We start from the raw sequence: 15,064 nt of genomic DNA, 5'->3' as shown, positions 1-15,064 counted from the left end.
TAATAACATGACCAAGATCCCTGGTAATTCGGATAACAAGGACAACAATGGCAGGTCACGTCGCAACAAGCACAAGCGCCGCATTAACGGCGGCAATGCTGAGGATACGACAGTTAATGCCGGATTCAGAGGCTCTAAACCCGGTCAGCAAAAAAAGCCATTCAAAAGAAACTCTCCGGGCCCGTCCAGTTTGGACCGAATACTCGATCGCTCGTGCTAAATACACGGCGCCCTCGAAACACCAGCCAATCACACCAACAGGGATTGTTGGGTGTTCAAGCAGGCAGGCAAGTTAAGTGCCAAAAACAGAGACAAGGGGCTACATAGCGATGACGAGGAGGAGCCCCGGCCGCCAAACAATAGGGGACAGAAGGGATTTCCCCTACAAGTGCGGACGGTGAACATGATATACACAACCCACATCCCCAAAAGGGAGCAGAAGCGTGCACTCAGGGACGTATATGCGTTGGAGCCAGTCGCCCCAAAGTTCAACCCGTAGTCCTCCTGCCCAATCACTTTTGATCGAAGGGACCACCCCACTAGCATCCGCCATGGCAGATTCGCCGCATTGGTTCTAGACCCAATCATTGACGGATTTCACCTCACTAGAGTCCTCATGGACGGCGACAGTAGCCTGAACCTGCTTTACCAGGATATAGTGTGAAAAATGGGCATAGATCCCTCAAGGATTAAACCCACAAAGACGACCTTTAAAGGCGTCATACTGGGTGTAGAGGCCAACTGTACAGGCTCAGTTACACTCGAAGTGGTCTTCGGATCCCCAGATAATTTCCGAAGCAAGGAGTTAATCTTCGACATAGTCCCGTTCCGCAGTAGCTATCACGCCCTGCAAAGTTCAATGCGGTGCCGCACAACGCATACCTCAAGATCAAGATGCCAGGCCCTCGAGGAGTCATTACGGTCAATGGAAACACCGAACGCTCTCTCCGAACGGAGGAGCATACGGCGGCCCTTGCGGCGGAAGTACAAAGTAGCCTCTCAAGGCAATTCTCCAGTCTGGCTATTAAACGTCTGGACACCGTCAAACGCGCCCGAAGTAACCTACAAAAAGACCGCTTGCCACGTTCCGAGCAAGCGTAGCAGTGCGGCCCCAACCCCCGCCCTCGCGAAATTGCGAAACCAGTACTATGCGTACATAATTACGCCCTGGAAATACCATGGGCATAAGGGGAGGGGCACAACCACGGCACGCCCAACATGCGGCTCAACCGCACTAGGGGCTCCAAATTTTGTCATTTCTTTTTTCTTACTTTCAGGACTCCACTCTCCGGAAGGCCTGTCCGGCAGTACAATCCCCGAACACACGATGCAACAGCCAGGGAGGCAGCAACCTACGTCGAATGTCCAGGTGGTCTCTATAACGAGCTAAATACCCGTCTTACATAAAGTCTCGCAGCTTGCCCCTGGAGGGGGACATGTCAAATAATCCCATCTCTTGCTTATCGCACTATTTGTATCGTTCTGCTTTCACAACAGCCTTTTAATAAACAATACATAGCTCTCGTCTATTATTGCATTCATTTCTTATGTAAATATGTTCAGTTATGACATTATGCAACCGTACACTTTGGTATGGCCAATACACCAGGGGCTTAAGTACCCCAGAATATGGTGTGAGAAGTCCGAACACTCTAACGAGTGCGGCACCCCGAACTTATAGCATTATATGCATCGGCTCCGAATCATGTCTTGGGTCAATAGTTGGGTTTGCCCGGCTCCCATGTTTTGGTACCTTACGTTCCATTATATCGGCTAAGGTAGCGCTGGGAGAACTACTGCGATTGTGCCCCAGTTGTGCTGGGTTAAGCACCTTAGTAGAGAAAGCTAAAACTGACCGTCATGATAGGGCGAGAGCCGGTCGCTGTTCGAGAGGTTTTCGAGTCCCTAAAGACTTATGGCGCTTAGAGCGAGGAGCTGGCTTTGTCCGGCCTAGGCGTGGATAGCGCCCCGAACTCGGTCTTCCGAATACTAGGGGCTTCGCCGAAATTTAAAATTATAGAATTCTATGGCTAAGTGAGAGTGATAAAGCATTATAGTCCGATTACCTTTTTCGTTGTGCCGAGCGCCTCCCTCAAAGGACCCAAGAATGGGAACAAGAGCGCTCAGGTTTATCCCGAACACCCCAGCACTCGTGGCATGGGGGTAGAAGCCAACGACTCGCATCTCTCAGATTTAATAAACGGCCACACAGAAGGTAATATTTTAAATTCAAAAAAGCGTTGCTTAGCGCATATGAACAAGTTTTCAGCGCACAGGATAACACGAGCAAGTTTACTCAAAAATTACATCCTTGGAACACTCATTCGCCACAAGGCTGGCACCCTTCAGGACACCCTCATAATATAGCTCGCGCTTGCGATGCTCCTTCCCCTCCGGTGGCCCATCTGTCACCAGCTTCTCAGCATCCATCTTGCCCCAGTGTACTTTAACACGGGCAAGGGCCCTACGGGCGCCTTCGATGCATACAGAGCGCTTGATGATGTCAAGCGATGGACAGGCATCCACCAGCCGCCTCACCAGCCCAAAGTAGCTCCCAGGCATGGCCTCCCCAGGCCACAGCCGGCCTATAAGGCCCTTCATGGCCTGTTCAGCTGCCTTATGGAGCTCGACCAGCTGCTTCAGCTGGTCGCTTAAGGGCACCGGGTGTCCGGCTTCAACATACTGGGACCAGAACACCTTCTCCGTCGAACTCCCTTCCTCGGCTCAGTAGAATGCGGCGGCGTCGGACACACTGCGGGGCAGATTTGCGAATGCTCCTGGAGAGCTCCGGACTCAGGTAAGTAACAAGTAATTCACTTTCACGTGCTTGCTTTGCATAAAGAATGCCTTACCCGCCGCTATCTTCTTCATCGCCTCAATTTCCTGGAGGGCTTTTTGGGATTTGGCCTTGGCAGATTTGGCGCTCTCAAGGGCCGAGGCAAGCTCGGACTCTCGAGTCTTTGAGTCAAGCTCCAAACTCTCGTGTTTTTTCACAAGAGCGTGGAGCTCTTTCCGCACCTCCTCCGCCCGCGCCTCGTGCTTTTCTCGCTCAGTGCGCTCCATGGCCGCATTGTCTTCGGCCTTGGACAACGCTTCCTTCAGGGTCGCCACCTCGGTTGTGGCCCCTGTAACACTCACGTTGGTCCTGTCACTATTTGCAACCATGTATTTTTATATACTTACATAAGGTACTACTTACCTTCCTTTTCCTCGAGCTGCTTCTTGGCAAGGCCGAGCTCGTTCTTGGACCGCTCGAGGCTCTGCTTCAATGCATCGACCTCCGCAGTCAGTGCGGCAGAGGTCAGCAGCGCAGCCTGCATTCCCATATTGACATATTTATGTTAGACTCCTGCATATATCTTTTTAGATCCTCAGTCCGACTTTTCTTTCCGAACACCAAACTGAGCATCAGGGGCTACTGTTTATGCGGTAATATTTTTACATGTCTCAAATGCATACCTCAAAGCCTGTTAGAAGGCTGGCACAGGCTTCTGTCAGCCCGCTCTTGGCGGATTGAACCTTCTGGATCACTGCACTCATAATAGTGCGGTGGTCCTCGTTGATGGAGGCACTGTTAAGCACCTCCAGCAAATTATCCGGTGCCTTCGGTTGGACGGAGGTCACCAGCGTCGTAGGCTTGCCCTTCTTACGAGAGGGCTGCCTGCCGGACTCCGGAACCACTGAAGGTTCCGGTGCGGTGTCCGGCCCAGGGCCGGACTTAGAGCCCCTTGGAGTTTTATCCCCTTGGCGCCTGGAGTTCGGGAGGTCGCCTTGCGGAGCCTCCAGGACCACCTCCTCCTGGCTTGGCCCCTTTTGGGACTCCACCTCGGCATCGTCCGTAGGGCGAGGGGAGGTAGCAGTCGGGAGTGAAAGACTATTGACATCCGACGAGTCCATGGAGCCGCTCGACAAGGCATCGAGCCGGGCCTCGGGCGGACTGCATGATCATATTCGGCGTCAGAAGATACTATGCAATAAAGGAGCGCCATGAGTTATTCTGGTAGGTGGATACTTACGATTTTGCCAGGGGCTTGGCCCTGGATGGCCACTCCTCTCCGCCGTCGTTGGCGTTGGTGGAGTAGTCCAGAAGAAGGGTCTTTCACTTCTTGGACCCTCCGGCCTCCCCAGTTGGGGCAGCCTTCCTTTTCTTTCCTCCCCCCGTTGGATTGGGAGAGGCTTCTTCTTCCTCCTCCTCGTCTTCGGGGGAGGAGTGCGCTTCGGAGTCGTCGGGCGATGAATCTGACACCACCAGGCGCCAGGAACTCTTTCGAGTTCCCGTGGCCTTCTTATTGGCCTTCTTCTCCGGCACCACGTGAGGTGCCGGAACCAGCAGCTTCACCAAGCGGGCATCTGCTGGGCCTTCGGGCAAAGGAGCCAGATAGTCGATCCGTCCGGACATCTTCTGCCAGTCCTGTCAAAGGAATGGGAGCTTAGATCCCGCATAGAGTCAAACTATGAAAAACAAGTATCCTATGAAGGGTAAAACAAGCTTACCGCGCTAGCTTGGCGCTTCGCGCAGAATCCGCGATCATCGGTAATGGGAGGGGGAACCTCGGAGCCCTTGAATAGCACCTTCCAGGCGTCCTCGTGCGTTGTGTCAAAGAGCCTAGACAAAGTTTGGTGCTGGGCCGGGTCGAACTCCCAAAAGTTAAAAGCCCGTCATTGACACGGGAGGATCCGGCGGAAGAGCATGACCTAGACTATGTTGACAAGTTTAACCTTCTTGTCCACCAGGTTTTGGACACAGGTTTGGAGTCCGGTCACCTCTTCCGAATTACCCCATGACAGTCCCGTCTCTTTCCAGGAGGTGAGCCATGTGGGGATGCCAGATTGGAATTCGGGGACCGCTGCCCATTCAGGGTCACGCGGCTCGGTGATGTAGAACCACCCCGATTGCCACCCTTTGATGGTTTCCACAAAGGAACCCTCAAGCCATGTGATGTTGGGCATCTTGCCCACCATAGCGCCTCCGCACTCCGATTGCCGGCCGCCCACTACCTTTGGCTTGACATTGAAGGTCTTCAGCCATAAGCCTAAGTGGGGCTTGATGCGGAGGAAGACCTCGCACACGACGATAAACGCCGAGATGTTGAGGATGAAGTTCGGGGCCAGATCGTGGAAATCCAGGCCATAGTAGAACATGAGCCCCCAGACAAATGGGTGGAGTGGGAAGCCTAGTCCACGGAGGAAATGGGGGAGGAACACCACCCTCTCATGGGGCCTGGGGGTGGGGATGAGCTGCCCCTCATCTGGAAGCCGGTGCGCAATGTCGTTGGACAAGTATCCGGCCTTCCTCAACTTTTTGATGTGCCCCTCCGTGACGGAGGAGGCCATCCATCTGCCTCCCGCTCCGGACATGGCTGGAGAAGGTTGAGGTGGGAAGTACGGACTTGGGTGCTGGAGCTCGAGTGCACGGAAATGGATAAGCGAAGGAGGAAGAAGGCGTAGATGGAAAGGGTGGATCCTTATCCCCTTATATGGGCGGACGAAACTATGTACCCCCACCAGCCTGGTAAAACTCGCTTATCTCCCAAGCGCCGTGATTAATGGCACGGTTGGGTTACCCACGCCCGTATTGATGAGAATCCCAGAATAAGGGGACACGATCTCTGCTTTGACAAGACGTGCCAAGGAAACCACCTCACTAAACGCGCCGAGGTGGGACAGTAAAACGATTCGAATAAAGGCTTGGCCGTGGCATGATGTCACGCTGCGGAATACGTCAGCAAATTAGATTTGTACAAATATTATTCTCTCTACGGTGGTATGTGGAACTTATTTTGCAGAGCCGGACACTATCCTTGTGTTCTAAATCTTCTATGAAGTATTTGGAGGAGGAACCCGCCTTGCAATGCCGAAGATAATATGCGTGCCGAACTCGTCGTCATTGAAGCCTGGTTCAGGGGCTATCGAGGGAGTCCTGGATTAGGGGGTGTCCGGATGACCGGACTATGACCTTTGGCCGGACTCCTGGACTATGAAGATACAAGATTGAAAACTTCGTCCCGTGTCCGGATGGGACTTTCCTTGGCATGGAAGGCAAGCTTGGCGATACGGATATGTTGATCTCCTCCCATTGTAACCGACTCTGTGTAACTCTATCCCTCTCCGGTGTCTATATAAAACGGAGGGTTTTAGTCCGTAGGACGAACAACAATCATACCATAGGCTAGCTTCTAGGGTTTAGCCTTTCTGATCTCGTGGTAGATCTACTCTTGTACTACCCATATCATCAATATTAATCAAGCAGGAGTAGGGTTTTACCTCCATCGAGAGGGCTCGAACCTGGGTAAAAACATCGTGTCCCTTGTCTCCTATTACCATCCGCCTAGACACACAGTTCGGGACCCCCTACCCGAGATCTGCCGGTTTTGACACCAACAGGGAGCCCTGGGTTTAGGCCAAACCCTCCGACTAGGCGGCTTCATCATGACTGCCCGTTCGGCCGTCGTGCCGACGATGACTTCTCGGGTCATCAAAAACAACCTCCACGTCAGCTCGGAATACACCGAGCAGATGGATCCAATGGAGCTCTCGTCCTTGAATGAGCTCTTGGATCGCATTGCCGCCTTGGGAGTCGCTACGGACTATGATTGGATTGGGCTTAAACCCGATCAAAGAGAGATTAACTCTCCTCCGGTCACCAACAGATAGAGGTGGTGGAGGAGCAATGCAGTGATTCTTCCTCTATTTTGAGGACGAACTATGTCCGGATTCCCGAGCCCTCCGAGCCGGATACCCGTTTGCAGGAGGACATGACCCAAACTCCAAACTTAGAATCGGACATCGGGCCAGAAAAATTGGGCAACATCCCGGGACCCGACCTGCCAAGTTCGGAAGTTCCTCTGCCCCTGGGTCTTAGATTGGGTCAGGATTCAGACTTAAAATCCACCCACCCACCCAGATACAAGCGATCTTTCCCACATTAGACAACAATCCCAAGAGACAATACATCACTTTTGGGCCAGATTCCTCCTTGTAATGAGCAAGGTCAATGATTGTCGTGAGGAAGACGCAATCTCATTATTTTGCAAAAAATGCACGGACAAGGGAATCCTCAACGCCATAAGTCACCGTGACATATCACACTTCGCTGACCTGATAGCCATAGTACAGAAGTACCATGTGATGGGAAGCGCCTGGAAAACCCAAGCAAAATTCTGGGATCCTCCGGCTTTCACTAAGCCCCTCGTCCGAACTAAAAGGGTGCACTCTCTCAAGTCACCCAATCCAATTACAAAGAAACCAAATCCCACTACAGGGTGTGGAACCGTATTGGAGGGATGGCTCAATGGGCCATGCAAAATTCACACCACACCGGATACCATACCAACACACAGCCTTAGAGCATGTTGGATACTTCGGCAGGTGGCCAAGAGCGGTGAGGACCTCATTAACGATACCACAGAGCATCAACCCGTGGAAAACAACAATACAGTATTAACAATCTTCGAGACTTTCGCCTCGAATAACAGGCGAAGAGAGCACTCCACGGCCTCGCCGAAGTCTGCCACGTAGCAGCAATAAATCCATGGAACGACACGGCCATAACCTTCAATGCCAGTGACGAACCTCAATTCCGAACAGTCTGAGCACCAGTCGCTTTGGTCCTTAGTCCAATTGTGGACGGCTTTTGGCTTACTAAAGTGCTCATGGACGGTGGCAGCGGATTAAACCTCATCTACGAGGAAACTCTCAACAAAATGGAAATAGACGAGAGCCGCATTGAGCAAAGCAGCACGACCTTCAGAGGAATTATCCCTAGTTGGGAGGCACAATGTGCGGGAAAAATCACACTCGATGTGGTATTCGGCACGCTGGAGAATTACAGGTCCGAAGAAATAACATTCCAAGTGGCCCCATTCAGTAGCGGATACCACACCCTTTTAGGGCAGGATGCATTCGCGAGCTTCCAATCTATACCCCATTACGGGTACATGAAGCTCAAGATGCCCGGGCCCAATGGAATCATCACTCTAGCCAGTGATCTGGACGTAGCACTCTGTGCCGAAAATAAAACCGCCGCCCTGGCCCTTGAGGCATTATCCGAAGCCGTCACGACCGAAGAACTAACTGCGCTGCGCTCCACAGTTGACAGGGACGATGTGATACTCGACAAACGATCCAAGTCCACCTCTTTCAAACCAGCGAACGAAATAGTCAAGTTCCAAGTCCACCCAACGAACTCTACAAAAACAGCATCCATCGGTGCACAGCTGAACCCCACAATAGACGCTGCACTGCGGGCATTCTTGCGCGAGAATTGGGACATCTTCGCCTGGCACCCTTCAGACATGCCAGGAATCCCACGCAGGCTGGCCGAGCATAGCCTAAACATATTGAAGGGATACAAGCCGGTCAAGCAGACTCTATGGCACTTTTCAGAACCTAAATGACAAGCCATGGGAGAGAAGCTAGCCAAGTTACTCGAAGCCAGATTCATCAGAGAAATAAAACACCCGGACTAGCTAGCAAACCTGGTGATGGTACCAAAGAAGGACAAATCCTGGCGCCTATGTGTCGATTTCAAGGACCTCAATAAGGCTTGCTCCAAGGATCCCTTCCCTCTCCCCCGCATCAATCAAATCATCGACGCTACCGCAGGACATGACTCATTGTGCTTCCTCGATGCATACTCCGGATACCATCAAATCAAGATGGCGGAGTCCGATCAGGCCGTAACGGCATTCATCACTCCATACGGCCCTTTCTGTTTCAACACCATGCCTTTCGGGCTCAAAAATGCCGGTGCAACCTACCAACGCATGATTCAGACATGCCTGGAAAAACAAATTGGCAAAATAGTTGAGGCATACGTAGACGACGTGGTCATCAAGACCAGACACGTCGAATCTTTAATATATGACCTGAGGCTTACGTTCGACAATCTCCGAACATATGACATCAAGCTCAATCCGAAAAAATGCGTTTTCGGCGTTCCTTCCGGAAAGCTCCTGAACTTCATCGTTTCCAATAGAGGAATTGAAGCAAACCCGGCTAAAATCCGAGCTTTGTCATAGTTGGCTACCCCAACAGCCTCAAGCAAATCCAGAAATTAATTGGATGCGTGGCTGCCTTAAGCTGCTTTATCTCCCGATTGGGAGAAAAGGCACTACCTCTCTATCGCCTTCTTCGATGCACCGAACACTTCGAGTGGACGGATGCGGCTACGGACGGACTAGAAGAAATAAAGGCCCCCTTGGCCAGCAACCCAATCTTGGCTGCACCAAACATTGGCGAACCCATGCTGTTATATATAGCTGCAATGCACCAAGTGGTAAGCGCAGTGCTCGTCGTCGAATGAGAGGAGGACAGACATAAGTTCCCACTTGAAAAGCCGGTATACTACGTATCCACTGTCCTCACACCATGCAAGTCACGGTACCCACATTATCAAAAGATAGCATACGTGGTCTTCATGGCATCCCAGAAACTATGACACTACTTTCAAGAGTGTTCAATCACGATGGCCTCCGAAGTACCACTCAACGATATAATAAATAACCACGATGCCACGAGCCGGATTGCTAAGTGGGCCATCGAGCTTCTCCCATTCGACATCATATATAAACCACGGCGAGCCATTAATTCGCAAGTACTGGCTGACTTCATCGCTGAATGGACAGAAGCCGAACTCCCTAAAGAGTACGGTGGATACTCCGATTGGATCATGCACTTTGACGGCTCTAAGATGCTGGCTAGTCTGGGAGCGGGCGTTGGCCTGACATCCCCCACCGGAGATACAGTCCAATACGTACTCCAAATACTATACACATACTCCAACAATGCAGCCGAATACGAGGCTCTGTTGCATGGTCTTCGGATGGCAGTCTTCATGGGCATCCAATGCCTAGAAGTGCGTGGGGATTCGAACCTCACAATATCACAAATAAATGGAGACTTCGACACCAAGGACCCAAAAATGGCGGCTTACTGCAACGCCATCCTCAAGATGTCAGCTCGGTTCGAGGGGCTAAAATTTCATCATGTGGTCCGAGAAAACAATCAAGCGGCGGATATCCTTGCCCGCATCGGTGCTAAGCGCGACCCTGTCCCACCTAACATCTTCTTGGAAAGCCTGTTCAAGCCATCCGTGGTGTGGCAAGGGGAGACCGGCAATACTAGTCCGGATCCGACCATAGCCCCAGAACCCGAACACACTGACATAATCGGAGGCTCCGACACCGAAATAACACCTTCGACCCATGTAATCATGGCTGTCATTGCCCCGTGGACCGAACCCTTCTTAGCCTACCTAAATAGGCAAGAACTCCCCGAAGACCAAAATGAAGCATGTTGCATTGTGCGGCGCTCTAAAGCCTACAAGGTCCACGAGGGAGAGCTTTATAATAAAAGTGCTACCGGAGTACTCCAAAGATGTATCTCCGATGAGGAAGGGCGGCAGCTCTTGGCCGAAATTCATGCTGGACTTGGCAGCCACCACGCTGCAGCTCGGGCCCTTGTAAGCAAGGCCTTCCATACAGGTTTCTACTGGCCGACAGCCCAAGCAGACGCACAGGAGCTCGTCCAACATTGCGTCGGTTGCCAGCTTTTCGCCAACCAAAGCCATATGCCACCTACTGCTCTCCAAACAATCCCCATAACTTGGCCCTTTGCGGTCTGGGGGCTCGATATGGTCGGACCCCTTAAAGGAGGAAGCCATAAGAAAAAATACCTATTGGTCAGGTGGATAAATTCACCAAATGGATAGAGGCTAAACTAGTTAAAACGGCCGAATCCGGACTAGTGATAGACTTCATATCAGCGGTTGTACACCGTTACGGTGTCCTCCATAGCATCATCACCGATAATGGCTCCAACTTCACAGCCGACGAGGTGAAAACTTGGTGCGGCAACATGGGAATCAAGCTCGATTATGCCTTCGTCTATCACCCTCAAACAAACAGTCAAGTCGAATGAGCAAATGGTCTTATTATGAGCGGCATCAAACCCAGACTAGTGCGATCCTTGAAGGAATCAGACACGCATTGGGTTGAGGAGCTCGACTCCGTACTATGGGGACTGCCGACCACGCCGAATCGCACTACCGGATACACACCATTCTTCATGGTGTATGGCGCAGAGGCGGTACTGCCCTGCGATATCATTCATGACTCACCTCGAGTGCACATGGATGAAGAGAGAGAAGCCGAGCTTGATCGGCAGGATAGTCTAGATGCCCTGGAGGAGGAGTGCGACATCACAAAAGCATGTTCCACATTCTATCAGCAACAGGCTCGAAGGTATCAAAGTAGAGAAGTACGGGCCAAAACTTATAACATTGGCAAACTTGTTCTACGCCTACCAGAGAAGAAAAAGGACAAGCTCAAGCCCAAGTGGGAGGGTCCCTTCATCATTGATAAAGTTCTCACCGAAGGAGCATACCGCCTGCGTGATGCATCAGATAATCGACTCGAGCCGAACCCGTGGAACGCGGCCAGACTCCGAAGATTCTACGTCTAGCGCCGAACTCTATGTTCGTCTCCTTACCTCCGCCTTTTTTTAAAATTATATCCTCTTTCTTTATTTCTTTTTATGGCCCTAAAAAGCTTCAAGTGTGACTCGACTACACACTCTTGACGCGCTATGCGCGCCCAATATACCTGGGGGATTCTTATACAGAAGCTTAATATAATTACTTTCAGGGCATCATGCCCACCGCATATGTCTCTTTTCCACATGTACCTTTTCTTCACCATTATATGCATCGATATGACTTAAGTTTGGCCAATCTGGGTTGCCTGGCTCCTGTGTTTATGCCCTACATTTCCGTTAGTTCGGCTAGGGCATAAGGGGAGCACCTCTGCGATTGTTACTGCCAGGTACACCGAACGTGTACCTCAGACTGGGTGAAGCCGAAACCTAGCATTCTTAAGGGAATATTCGGTTGGTGAACTAAAGATGTTTCTTACCTGTTATAATACAAACCCCCAGATGTTTTATATACTGCGCCTCTGTTCGCAGTTCAGACATGCACATTAATGCATGCGTACCCAGGGAAAGGAACCCTTAACGGTACTATTCTCCCTGGAAGATGTTTCTTACTATCCATGTAATATAACATAGCTAGTTGGGTACTTGTATGTTCAAGCACTTATGACCCCTACGCCTGGTTTCCACGCGTATCTCGGTTGACATAACTGAGCGGGTATTCGAAAACACTCCGGAGTGTCGGGTCCGGAGGCCGAAGCGAAAAGGTCCGCCATGACAAATGATTTACAATTCGGCTAGGGACAAAATATGTCAATTGAAGTACACGATCACTTAGACCCACACACTTCTTCTATGCCATCCAACAGGCTGTGTAGCCAACAATCCTGTTGGGAATACTTGGCAGCTAATCCTACCTGGTCGTATACCAGACTAACGGGAATCTCTTTCCCATCTGACCCTAAAGGTCCGACCAGGGCCATGTGATTCGGATCAACCTTGGTGTACCACGTTTTTACCATGGCCTAGGCTTCCCTCGCACCTTGTCGGCAGGCCGATATCTTCCATAATCGGAAGCGCCGCCGTGCTCCCTTGAGCAGCTCTACAAGCTCCCCCATGCTTCCTGGCAGGTAGGCGGATGGCCACAAGGCCTGGGCAATACCCTGCATCACCTGCCAAACTTGTTCGTGCAGTTGTGAAAGCTCCTGCAGAAGATCAACTGCGGATCCGGGCATCTCCTCTTTGGGACGACCTATCAGTATACCTACAGACATAACTCTGTTAGCCCGTTTCTTCGCCGAACTGTATAAAGGTTCATTTGAGCACATACTAAAAATGCCGCATTGAAGCCTCTTATTCTCCTTCACGGAGTCAGCAAGCTGGGCCCGAACATCTTTCAATTCAATGCCCAGCCGGGTATTGGCATCCTGGAGATCGTTTTCTCTCGCCTAACCCATGTAAGCACGCGCTCGCCAGCCTCTAGTTGTCATTAAGCTCGTTGCTCATCCTCTTGTACGATCTCTGGATTCACTCCGGGGTTGTCTGCAGAATCTATTGTTAGATTTGCAAGCATGCTAAATGCAAACTGGTACACGTAATTATGTTCTTTTTGATCGAGACAAGTATTACCAGATGAGGCCTTCTTGGATTCGTCCATTCCGGTAACTGCGGACCTTAGCTGGGCTTTACACTCCTCCAACTCTTGAGACATATGGGTATTTGCTACGTCTTGAGCTAGCGTTGGTTTTCCCCGAAGAGGAGAGGGTGATGCAGCAAGTGTAGCGTAAGTATTTCCCTCAATTTTTGAGAACCAAGGTATCAATCCAGTAGGAGGCTCCTCAAAAGTCCCACGCACCTACACAAACAAACTGAGAACTCGCAACCAACGCAATAAAGGGGTTGTCAATCCCTTCACGGCCACTTGCGAAAGTGAGATCTGATAGAGATAGTATGATAAGATAAATATATTTTTGGTATTTTATAATATAGATGCAAAAAGTAAAGATGAAAATAAAAGTAGATTGAAAGTAAATATGATAAGAGATAGACCCGGGGGCCATAGGTTTCACTAGAGGCTTCTCTCGAGAGCATAAGTATTACGGTGGGTGAACAAATTACTGTCGAGCAATTGATAGAAAAGCGAATAATTATGACGTTATCTAGGCATGATCATGTATATAGGCATCACGTCCATAACAAGTAGACTGACTCCTGCCTGCATCTACTACTATTACTCCACACATCGACCGCTATCCAGCATGCATCTAGAGTATTAAGTTCATAAAAACAGAATAACACATTAAGCAAGATGACATGATGTAGAGGGATAAACTCATGCAATATGATATAAACCCCATCTTGTTATCCTCGATGGCAACAATACAATACGTGTATTGCAACCCTTTCTGTCACTGGGTAAGAATACCGCAAGATTAAACCCAAAGCTAAGCACTTCTCCCATGGCAAGAAAGATCAATCTAGTAGGCCAAACCAAACCGATAATTCGAAGAGACTTGCAAAGATAACTCAATCATACATAAAAGAATTCAGAGAAGATTCAATTATTATCCATAGATAAATCTGATCATAAACCCACAATTCATTGGATCTCGATAAACACACTGTAAAAAGAGATTACATCGAATAGATCTCCATGAGAGAACATTGTATTGAGATCCGAAAAGAGAGAAGAAGCCATCTAGCTAATAACTATGGACCCATATGTGTGTGGTAAACTACTCACAACTCATAGGAGGGGCAAGGATGTTGATGTAGAGGCCCTCCGTGGTCGATTCCGCCTCCGGCAGAGTGCCGACGAAGGCTCCAAGATGGGATTCACAGATACAGAAGGTTACGGTGGTGGAAATTGTGTTTCGTGGTGCCCCTGGATGTTTTCGGGGTCCGTAGGTATATATAGGAGGAAGAAGTACGTCGGTGGACGCCCGAGGGGCCCACAAGATAGGGGGCGCGCCCTACAGGGGGGGCTCCTATCTCGTGGAGGCTCCGGTTGTTTCTTGACTTGCACTCCAAGCTCTACGGATCTTGTTCGTTCCAAAAATCACGTTCCTGAAGGTTTCATTCCGTTTGGACTCCGTTTGATATTCCTTTCCTTCGAAATACTGAAATAGGCAAAAAAAACAGCAATATGGGTTGGGCCTCCGGTTAGTAGCTCAGTCCCAAAAATGATAATAATGTATAAAATAAAGCCCATAAACATCCAAAACAGGTAATATAATAGCATGGAACAATCAAAAATTATAGATACCTTGGAGACGTATGAAGCATCCCCAAGGTTAATTCCTCCTCGTCCTCGAGTAGGTAAATGATAAAAAGAGAATTTTTGATGTGGAATGCTACCTAGCATAATTCGTAATGTAATTTTCTTTAATGTGGCATGAATGTTCAGATCCAAATAATACAAAATAGAAGTTCATATTGACATAAGAAATAGTAATACTTCAAGCATACTAAGCAAAGTAATCATGTCTTCTCAAAATAACATGGCCAAAGAAAGTTATCCCTACAAAATCATATAGACTACCTGTTGCTCTATCTTCATCACACAAAGTATTTAATCATGCAGAACCCCGTTGACGAGCCAAGCAATTGTTTCATACTTTAATAATCTCAAACT

The sequence above is a fragment of the Triticum aestivum genome, chromosome 7B (assembly GCF_018294505.1).
Source record: "Triticum aestivum cultivar Chinese Spring chromosome 7B, IWGSC CS RefSeq v2.1, whole genome shotgun sequence".
Taxonomy (NCBI): Eukaryota; Viridiplantae; Streptophyta; class Magnoliopsida; order Poales; family Poaceae; genus Triticum; species Triticum aestivum.
This window is presented reverse-complemented; position numbering follows the sequence as displayed.